The sequence below is a fragment of the Amblyomma americanum genome, chromosome 2 (genome assembly GCF_052857255.1).
Source record: "Amblyomma americanum isolate KBUSLIRL-KWMA chromosome 2, ASM5285725v1, whole genome shotgun sequence".
NCBI classification, from domain to species: domain Eukaryota; kingdom Metazoa; phylum Arthropoda; class Arachnida; order Ixodida; family Ixodidae; genus Amblyomma; species Amblyomma americanum.
Genome location: NC_135498.1, coordinates 215,620,552 through 215,631,741, shown reverse-complemented (window position 1 = coordinate 215,631,741; position 11,190 = coordinate 215,620,552). Strand labels below are relative to the sequence as shown.

The 11,190-nt window shown below is 43.3% G+C and overlaps 1 protein-coding gene across 4 annotated transcripts in view; it reads left to right on the top strand.

The window, feature by feature from the left end:
• The first annotated feature begins 1,626 nt into the window (after window positions 1–1,626).
• Window positions 1,627–11,190, top strand: part of Exn (Ephexin) — a 140,938-nt gene continuing 131,374 nt past the window's right edge. For 3 of the 4 annotated variants that reach the window (XM_077655704.1, XM_077655705.1, XM_077655702.1), the window contains exon 1: window positions 1,627–1,876. The gene's annotated coding sequence lies outside the window, so the exon portion shown is untranslated. Of the gene's footprint in view, window positions 1,877–1,900; window positions 1,947–11,190 lie in introns of those variants that run through there. The other variant, XM_077655703.1, reaches the window with a different exon arrangement.

Here is an 11,190-nt window from a genome sequence, read left to right as displayed (position 1 = left end):
GCCATGTACGTATCCGACGACCACCGGGACTGGGACATAAGCTTGCCTTTTGTCACCTTCGCCTACAACTCTTCGCGCCATGATACCGCAGGTTACTCGCCCTTCTATCTTCTCTTTGGACGAGACCCCTTACTGCCCCTCGACACTCTGCTGCCCACAGCTGGCCCATATGAAGAGGGCGGCGAGCATAGAATACAGGAGTTCGTGCTAAAAGTAGTGAATGAGTACAAGTATCTTGGGGTGTGGATAAATAACAGTGTTGAGTATCTGACAGAGCATGAAAAATATGTAATGAATAAAGCTAGTAGGAATGCAGCTGTCATGAAAAATAGGGCACTGTGGAATTACAATAGGAATGAGGTGGTAAGGGGGATCTGGAAATGGGTGATGGTCCCTAGCCTGACCTTCGGGAATGCGGTCCTGTGTATGAGGCCAGATGTTCAAGCAAGGCTGGAAATTAGGCAACGGTGAGTAGGGAGGTTAGCTTTGGGAGCACATGGCAATACACCAAATCAGGGGGTACAGGGTGATATATGGGATGGGCGTCTTTCGAGAGCAGAGAGGCTAGCAGTAAGATAGCATTTGAGGAACGATTGAGAAGGATGGAGGAACAGCGGTGGGCTAGGAAAGTTTTCAGATACCTGTATATAAAGAATGTTGACACGAAATGGAGAAAGCGAACTAGAAAATTGACAAGCAAATATCTGGACAGCAGTAAGGGGGCAAATCAGCAATTATCGTTAAAGAAAAAGGTTAAAGGAACAGAGAGAGCTTTGTGGAAAACAGGGATGCTGACGAAATCGGTACTGGAAACATACCGGACCTTTAAACAGGAAATTGTCAAAGAAAATATCTATGATAATTGTAGGGGAAGTTCTTTGTTGTTTGAGGCCAGGACTGGAGTTTTGCGGACTAAGACGTATAGAGTCAGGTATTAGGAGATAGGCACTTTGTGCATTGCGTGCGGAGAGGAGGAGGAAACGGCTCAACACTTGATACTTTTCTGTAAAGGGCTTAACCCTACAGTGGAAGGCAGCGGGGCTGACTTACCCAAGGCATTGGGGTTTAGGGATAGTGAAGGGAAAGTGGATTTTAAGAGGTTAGAAGTAACCAAGCGAAGGTTATCTGATTGGTGGCTAAAAGCAAGACAGGAGTAAAATTTCACAAGCCATGGCTAGGTGGCTTGAGCCACCGCCCGATGTAAAGGGTTCAGCCGTATCCATCCATCCATCCATCCAGCGAAAAAGCGTCGTCTGCGGGATTTGGTTGCCGATCTCTACGTAGACGATTACGTTTTCGCATCATGCACGGCTCAACTAAGTAGGCACCGTTGTGAAACTTGCTACGATACAAAAGTTAACATAATACGCATGCTCTGTGTGCAGTTTCACGGCAAATGAGCCAGCGCTTGAGGCGGGGAAATTTTTTGAAGTGTTCACGATAAAAACGCACAACACTGTATGTGGGGAGTGGCTCTATTTTGTGCTTCCCTCAGCGGTGATCACTGCTCATATTCTAGGAGTGATGACTGTCGTCTGCTAAAATCACAAAATGCAGCAATCCAGGTGGCGCCACCGTTAAAATCAACTTGCAAGAGAGAGAGAGAGAGAGAGAGAGAGAGAGAACAGAAGAGAGAAGAAACATTGACGGGGCTCTTACTGTAGTAGGTATTCAGAAGTTTTTTTCAACGTTCACCAATGACAGGAGATGCGCAGGTGGTGCTATGACCTATGCAAACGCTGAGTTATCGCACATGGGCAAAGCTAGCGGTGGTGTAGTGACAAGCCGGCTGACTGCGCGGACGTGTTTGTATTAGTTGGCATGGCAGCAGACGAATCGGCGTAGGCCGATGGCAGCCGTCCTGAGGCGCACAGAGGTAAGTCCGGCCGCTTGACCGCTTTCTTGACGGGCTGCGAGGTCGGCGTGGCGCTGGTCGATCGACAGCGGTGAGTCATCGGCCGGCGCTTTGGCCAGCGACATAAGTGTGTGGGGCAAGACGCCCGGCGGTCAGAGCTTTCGCTTTTCGTCAGGCGGCAATCGGCGATGACAGCCGCTTGAGAGTAGTGGCTGCGCGTTTGACAGCTAAGAACGGGCGGCCGCTGCTGACTGGCCGCGGCGCCCGTTCTCTAGAGAAGCGGCTCGCACGGGCGTGTCTGCGTGCTCACCAGAGGTGGAGACGCATGCGGAGCTCATATTTAGAGAATAGACGCTGCAGCCAGTCCTGTGGCTAGCTGGGCTAGTTAGTGTGGTTCAAGATGTGCTGTGAAATAATATAGACTCAAGCTTTTCAAAGCTTTTCAGGCTTTGCATTTCGATAAAACCGTGTATCCGTTTTGTTCTGCAATTCTGTGCCCACGCCGCAAGAGGCGATTCTTTTGCTGGGTGTCTTGTTTCCTGAGCACTGAGAGCTGACCATCTCCCGGTGTAGTATTTTAGTGTTTGAGCGCGCATTCAGAAGGCTAGCTCAAACAAACAAGAAATGACAACGGCTCTTACACGTAGCAGAGTAGGGTGGGTGCATTGCTGTTTGAGGGTGGTTAAAAGAATCCAGTTGCACCTTCAGCAGGATTTTAAAATGTGCCTATTATGCATTGTTGCTCAGTTGGCCTATTGCACAACGCTAAAATAGCTGAAGCAAGGTAGTACTGACGACAGTCAAGGTGTTTATGCAGTCGTAAGAGCACTCGCCTGCATGTATGTAGCACACGCCGAGAGGTTCTCAATGCCAGCACTAAAGATTGCTTATCACGACGATAGGCCGCCTCCTTCAGGCACGGAGATGTTCGGAAGACGCATATGTCCATGTGTATGCCCTCTTGGGAGCAGTGTGCTCCGAGCATGTACTGTTTCTGCTGCTGCCTGGCACTTTTCCACCTGCCAAAGAGCGGCATCCACTGTTGCTTGTTTTCATTTATTACTACATTTCTTGCTGCATAATTAATTGTTGATCTTGATTATGTTTATACTGTGTGGCAAGCCTGCTTTGTAGAGCACGAAACTGTGTTGCTTGATCACCATTCAGATATCATTGTTTTAACAATAGATGATAACAGTATTATGAACAAGGCTAATAAAGCAACACAAATTTTTCACTGGATTCCAAACCAGCAGCAACGCTATCCCTATAGTAATACCAGTCAGAAAATATCAAAACTCTTGTTATGATTAAAGGAGTTGTAATTAAAGCCTTATAAGCAATAAAGAAGGAATAGTGCTGGGTTACAAGCTACTGCAGACCTTCTCAAAGACTATGATCTACTGCTCTGAAAGCTTTCAACCCTACATACACAGCATCTTATGACCCGAATAGGGCCTTAGATATCAATTGCTTGTTTTACATGTGTAAGTTGTTTATATATGTTGTTTTACACGCATTGCCTTCTCAGTGGAATAAGAAAATAGAGAGTGATAGAAACATTGTGAGTAGTGAAAATTGCATGTTTACGACAGTAACTTTATCAAAGAACATATGTGATCACCATTACAGCACCAACACATCTAGTAGGGCTCTTTGGTGGTCAAGTTGGTGCATGAAATTAAGTGAAGGAAACGGTGCAAAAGACAGGGACGTGACACGGCTACACAGCACCTGTTTTGTTGGTAATGGATATTTATGTGCTTCTACCATTTATTTAAATGAAAAAATCAACAAATATCTGGTGCAATTGTATCTTGCAAAAATTTTTCCAGTGTAAGATGCTGCTGCTGCTGCTGCTGTTGGTGGTACGAAAAAAAGAACAGGAAAGTGCACGGGCCTGCCTACTGGCTCAGTTGCACTGTTTCGTTCCTCAAGATTATTGATGTTGCAAGTAAAATTAGGTTTTAAACTGTGAATGCATACTTTTGTCACTCCAGCGCTGTTGAGGCAAGGTAAAGAGATGTTAGTTCAGAATGTTTGAGCTCAACTAAAAGAGAGGCAGGACATGTGGCATGTAAACTGTCAGTTTTGTTTATTTTGCTTTTGACATTACATAAGTATTGTCAGGGAGCACAAGCAGGGTAGCAGCACACATTTAACAAAGCTACAAAAACTGTATGCAATTGCTATTCATAAACCTATAGAATTTATACATAGAACTATGAACATATTTCTGAAATTAACTACGATCCATCAAAATAACAAACACTGAATGTAAAGTGAAAATTCACATGGAAGGAAGGGCAAATCATTACCATTTACTGTAAAAAAAAAAATAGACAGGAGCGTGGTGCATATCCTGAGTTAATTAAACTACAATTGTAACAACTCGTATTCAGTAATGATTAACGATATGACCTTGAAAATAGCAGATGAAAGAAATCATGTGGAACATTTCACGGACTGGGAATGTTAAAAACTCATAAAGAAACTGATGAGACGACAATGTCTTAACATGCACTAAGTGATATGTGCCGGCATTAAACAAAATTTGTAGTAATGTTTACAAGTTGTGCAGAAAATAAGGTTTAGTCTTTTTTTCTAAAACAAAGCAGGGGTGGAGAACACTCGATAATTTGAAATAAAGCAAAGAAAAGGTGCATACAGTAAGGAATTTGTCAGAGGTAGCTGCATACCATAATTCGTCCTCATTAAAGGCTGCAAGGAAGACTGATATCTGAACTTGTAATGCGTGTATCTTTAGTATAGACAGATAAGAACAATTCAGGGTTTGTTTTGATCTCTGAGTAGATAATTTCGAAAAGCTGTTCGTGATACAAGGCTTCAATACTCAGTATACCATCCTTTTTAAAATATCCATTTACTGGATGAACCATGAATGAAATTTAAGCTTTTCCTTTGCACTGCATAAAAGTTTTTCAAGTTAAATTTTGAAGTAACACCTTATACAAGTAGTTAGTTAGCCATATGGAGCTTTATGGCACAAAAACAACTATGGCTATGATGCGCCAAGCACAGAGTTCGAATCTCTTGTGTTAAAGGCGAAGCTTTTGATACCTATAGGTTGTTTAAAACGCTGGCTTCTTTGAGAAACTTGAAAACACATTAAAAATCAACAAGCGTTTGATCACCTAAAAAGAAACATAGGATGTGATGGGATGTATTCATTGTAAAATGATTTTTTTCTTAGTTCTTCAAGTTTTTTTACACGAAATTAAAATGTGGTTTACTGTGAGTACCTCATACCAGTAGTCGGTAAAGGAACCTGGAGTGAATAAGAGCGAAATATAACTGCCCTTTCGTGTTCTTTAGGAAGTAAGCTTGAACTTTATTCACCAAGCCTAATACCCCTGTCACATGTGAAGATTTCATGTCATTCAAATCGAATGGCATTCAATGCATCAATTGTCGTTCGGTTTGCTTCAGTGGTACACAGTAAAAAGAAGTAATTGGCAAATGATAGCAGTGGCGATAAGTAAAAAATAAACAGTACAATTAAGGAATATCAATGTGCATAAAAGGTGCTCGAAATTGTTGTGTAGTAATTTTGAAGTGGGTGAAAACATTTCTGTGTAATATTATAGGCTTCAACTATTATTTCTGACCATGCTATCAAGCCATGCTACCTTAGCCATCAAGCCAAGTATAACGTCAACCACATATCCAATAAGTGTAAACATACAATAAGGCTGATAAGGCTAAAGGTGTAGCTCAGTTGAAGCTTTAAGTATTCTAATCATGGGCCCCAACACCGGGCCTTGTTGGCATTTATAGCCAACACAGGCCTGCATATGGACATATCACTCTTTTATGCCGAAGGGCAAATTCATGCAATTAAAAAAAAAAGAGCACTTCGAAGCTCAACCTATGTGGAACGCCAACAAACAAGAACCCAGAATGATTCACAGTCTTGAGCAGGGCCGTGCTTCACGCTCAGCCGCTGCCGTTGGCCGCTGCTAAAACCGAGAGTGGTGGCTATCCACATCTTTTATTCACATTTTTTTGGCAGAACTGAATGAATAAAACTTTTAACGTAGCTGGTGTGCACATTATTTTTTTCCGCTGTACTCTCTTTAAGGTCTGCATGTTATATCCAAGTGGGCACGCAAGATTGAAGTGCTTATTGATGGGAGCAAATATTGTGTATTTTGTGTTCTACACATTTAAACTAAGTCGATAAGCATCAAGCCACTGAGTTTGGCTGTGGAGCCACAGATTTCTAAGAGAAGTGATCATTTATCGGAGGAAAAAAAAATTCATGTCACCATCATACAGGATAATGTTTTAGTGTTGGGAAGAGAGACAATGTCATTTATAAAAAATTGGCAGTGGTTTAGCTCTGGTTAATACTGGAGTGACGCGATAGCTACAGCTGGCCGGGTGGAACTTGCTTAGTTGAATTGCAAAGTCAGTCTTTCGCCGCTCCGTTTTGCTGGGCGTTCCTTCTTCATCTTCGCCCCACTTGACACGACACATGCGCACGGCTGTTGCAGCTCGGTTTCGCCGGCATGCAGCGCCGCCAGCAGCAGCAGCTGCTCTGCACCACGTGGCTGGTTACGTGACCAACCACGTGATCAGCCACGGCACCGCGCCGCCGGCAGTTGCTCCGCACCACGTGACAGCGTGGTGGCACAGCCACAGGGTGGTAGCGCCACCACGCTGAAGGCTCTAAATGCTACCATAATGTAGCTATCGCTACAAAAGAAGAAATGTTATGGGACTTACAATGGACCCCTTGCTGTACAACGAATTGCTGTTATCAATTTTTACAAACTGCTTACCATTTGATAAATAACTGTATAATAGTTAAGTGGCAGGCCTCTTATTCCATAATAAGGTAACTTGGTGAAGAAACTATTGTGCTTTATAGAGTCAAATGTCTTTTTAACATCTAAAAAGATACATATGCATATAGTTGGTCAATATTATTGACAATTTTTTCTCAAATTTTTAGCAATGCAAAGCTTGGTTGATTTACCTTTTTAGAACTCGTATTAGTACTCAAATATTAAATGTTGATTATTTAGATGATAATTAACCTGTTGCTAATAGAGTTTTGCACTGTTTTTTAGAACTGTGGCAGGATTGATTGGGCGTAAAATACTTATATCATTCACAGCACCTCCTTGGTGTAAAAAAAACTGACTTTTGCTATTTTCATTTCATCAGGAAAATTCCTGTTGCAAACACCTCATTAAATAGCAGAGCACGATGCGTATGAGATCTGATACAATCTTGATTGGTCTTGCACTGATCCTGTCAAAGCCAGACGAAGAGCTATTTTTCAAATCATTGATTACATTAACACTTTGTGCAGAAGTGGTAGGTTTGGAAACATCGTATTTTGAACACTGTTTTATATATGGGGTAGATGCAGAGACATTGTTGAATCTGCTGATCCAAAGGCTGGGAAATACAGATTAAACTCATTGGCAAGGCTTTGCTGCTAAAAAACCGTTCACCTACCTTCATTTCATTTGTACACCACTAGCAGGTTGACTTAGTAAGTTCTTTATTGTGTGTCATGTTTTTTGCCGATCAAAGTGAATACTAGCAAATTTATCAGTATAGTAGTGCATTGGAGATTTCTTTATATTGGCTTCAAACTTATTTCTGAATTTTTGAACTGTTCTAATATTGATGTGCAAGGGTGGCTGATTGGGCTAGTTGGTAATTCATTATAGCTAAAAAAAAAAACAGTGCAACTTTGAGACATTATAATAAACTGCACATCTCCAACCAGAAATTTTTAACAGTAACCGAAGGGCAGTAGCTAGCGTCTTTTAAGTATGGGGGGGGGGGGTGAAAGGAACAACAGTGCAGGTTTCCTTTTGTGCGGTTGATATTGTTCGGGGTGGTTTGGATATGCCAGGATTCCAGAAGGAGCCTTTTTTGGTAATTTGTTTCAGTTCCCAGGATGCCGGTTTCTTCGAAGTTGATTCTATGGTTGGAGTCCTCGGAATGTTCGGCTACTGGATTGCGCTCTCTTGCGAATTTGCGGACGTCGTTTTTATGTTGCCGAATTATTTCTTTGAAATTTTTGGTTTTGCCAATGTAGCTTGCGTCGCAGTCGGCGCATGGAATTTTGTAGAGAATGCCTTGGGCTCTTTCTCTCGGCGGCCGGTCTTTGGGAACAGGTATGCAAAGCGCAACAGTGTTTGTGGGCTTGTGCGCAACCTGGAGACACGATTTTTTCAGGATTCGGGCGATGGTTTCGCTGACACCTCCGACATAAGGTCAAGTGACATATTTTGGTGGTGGCGTTGGTCTTTGTGCGTTGATTTCTTGACGAATGTTGTGTTTTTGACGTCGAATGGTTTTTTGAATAAAGTCTTTTGGGTAGCCATTTATGATGAGTTCTTTGAATACCGTGCATTTTTCTTTGTTTTGTCAAGTTCTGTGCTGCAGTGTGTCTCAACTCGTCTGAACAGCTTCTTCATCACTGATGCTTTATGGACTGTCGTGTGGTTCGAAGAGAAATGGAGGTACCGGCCTGAGTGGGTTGGTTTGCGGCATACGGAGAATTGAAGGGTATTGTGGTTTTGGGACGCGAGGACGTCCAAAAACGGCAGGGAGTTTTCTTGTTCCACCTCTAGCGTGAACTGAATGTCAGGTTCTACAGAGTTTAAATGACGAAGGAAATTTTGAGTCTCAGATCTTTTGATGACGGCTAAGCAGTCGTCGACATACCTGAGGAAAATCTTTGGTAGCGGGTGGAATGAGTTGAGGGCTAGTTGTTCGATGTGTTCCATGGTTAAACTGACCATGACGACAGAGATGGATGCTCCCATTGGCGCTCCTTTAACTTGTCGGTAAAATTCCCCGTTTGACGAGAAGTATGTGTTTGATAGGCACAACTCCAGGAGGTGTTAATTGCTGTGGCAGCTGCTAGATGGCACTACATCTAGGAAAATACTTTGCCACTAGTCGTCTGTGCATTCTACTGTGAGTGAATGTGGAGAGATGGACGTCCACCTCGCACAGCGTGTAAACATAAAATTCTGTGTGAAGCTTGGCAAGACAGCCACATAGACGTATGAGCTCCTTAGTGACGCTTACGGCAATGAGACATTATCGTGGGCGCGAGTTTTCGAGTGGCACAAGAGGTTCGTTTCGGGGAGAACGTCGGTGGGAGACTACACAAGGCAGGGGCCATCAACCTCACGGAATTAAAACAGCATGGCTCGGATCAGGGAAATCGTACAGCAAGACCGCACCATTACAGTCTGCATGCTATCAGATGCTCTCGATATTAGTAAGACAACATGCCACCAAATTTTGCTTGAGAACTTAGGGAAACAAAAGTGAATGCCAGACTTGTGCCGCACTCCCTCACACAGGACCAGAAGGACACGCGGGCATCATTGAGCGCTGATTTGCTCTCCGAGGCAGAGAAGGATGCTGCATTCATCGACAGCATCATTGCTGAAGACGAAGCGGGGTGTTTTCAATACGATCCTCAAACAAAGAGGCAGAGCGCCGAATGGCGGTCCACAAGCTTTCCGGCGAGAAAGGTGCGGCGACAGAAGACCAAAACAAAGACTATGCTGATAGTTTTTTTTGATGCCAGAGGTGTCATACACCACAAGTTCGTCCCACAAGGGCAGGTGGTGAATCAGGAGTTTGATATCCGCGTGCTCCAACACATGCGTGATGTAGTGCGACGCCGTTGCCCTGTCTTATGGGCATCTGGACAATGGAGCCTTCTCCACGATAACGCAAGGCCGCACACTGCTCTCAGCATGACAAAATTTCTTGCTAAGCACAGCATTATTGTACTTCCCCATCCGCCATACTCGCCTGACATCTCCCCATGCGATTTTTTCCTGTTTCCTCGTGTGAAGAGAGCCCTAAAAGGTCGCTGGATGGGGAGCGTGGAGGCCATTCAAGACGCCACGACAAAGAAGCTGACAGCCCTGCCAAAAGAAGCATTTTCCAACTGTTTCCAAGACCTCAAGAAGCGTTGGAAGCTGTGTATAGACTGCAAGGGAGACTATTTCGAAAGGGTGCTGCAGAAATGATTTCAATGTTAAACGCATTTTTTTTAGTGGACTCAGTCTGGGAACTTTACGGACAAAGGTTGTATTTTAACAATACCGTGGTGTTCAATTAATATATAGGGCATAGCAGGGAAACCAAAGGGTGAAAAATGAGGCAGGTATCCACCAGGCTCGCAAGTGAATACAGAACTAAAGGTCTGGTTGAGCACCTCTGCAACGTTCTGTTCTGCAACTGCAGTTTCATTATCATCAAAAAGTGTTATTCTTTTCTTCTTGTTATTGAGACATTTTAACGTATCATTTAACCAAGGGATAGAAATGCGCTCGCGCAGCGTAATTGTAGGAATGTATCGTTGGATGGGTTTATTCATTTTATTTTTAAAGTGTAGCCAGTTAGTCTTTGTAGAGGTTTCTTCAAAGTCAATAAGGAAGCACGAACAGAAGTCGTCAGAATCGCGGTTAATGTTCCTATAAGCGCCTTTATCACAAAGAATAAGTGTTTTGGCTACATTTTTTTTGGTTTCGGTAGGTGGTTGAGAAACGTGACGTGGATTATTGAATGATCACTAAATCCTGGAAGATATGAAAGGGATAACAGGTTCTCTGAATGGGACATTAGTATCAGATCAAGTATGCTAGATGATTGTGCAGTTTGCCTTGTTATGAAAGGTACTAGTTGGGCTAAAGCAAAGGTTCGACATGAAAATGAAAATTGGTTTTTGGGCAAAGGAAATGGCACAGTATCTGTCTTACATATTGGGGGACACCTGAACCGCATGGTAAGGGAAGCGATTAAGAAGAGACTAAGAGAAGAAAAGAAGAAAGAGGTGCCGTAGTGGAGGGCTCCGGATTTAATTTTGGACCGCCTGGGGATCTTTAACATGCACCGATATCGCACAGCACCTAGGCGCCTTAGCGTTTCGCCTCCATCAAAACGCAGCCGCCGCGGTCTGGCTCGAACCCAGGAACTCCGGATCTGTAGCCGAGCGCACTAACCACTGAGCTTCCGCGACGGGTAAGGTTTGACATGTGTTCACAAAATGGCACTCTGTGGAATTTGATGTGATGTCAGAAGGGCAAGACCAATTCATTGCAGGGAATTTAAAATCGCCGGATATTAAGATAGTAGCATGCAGAATTTTATGTCACCATACCCTAGCTACAAGTTCAATATATCTGCGTTTGACTGTACTGTGCCTTTTTAATTAACTTTTTACAGCTATACTGCGAACTAGAAGGCCTTCACTGTCATAGGCAAACCCAGTTTTTAAACTCACTAAATCCAGCATTGTGGTTAGAGATATAGAACAT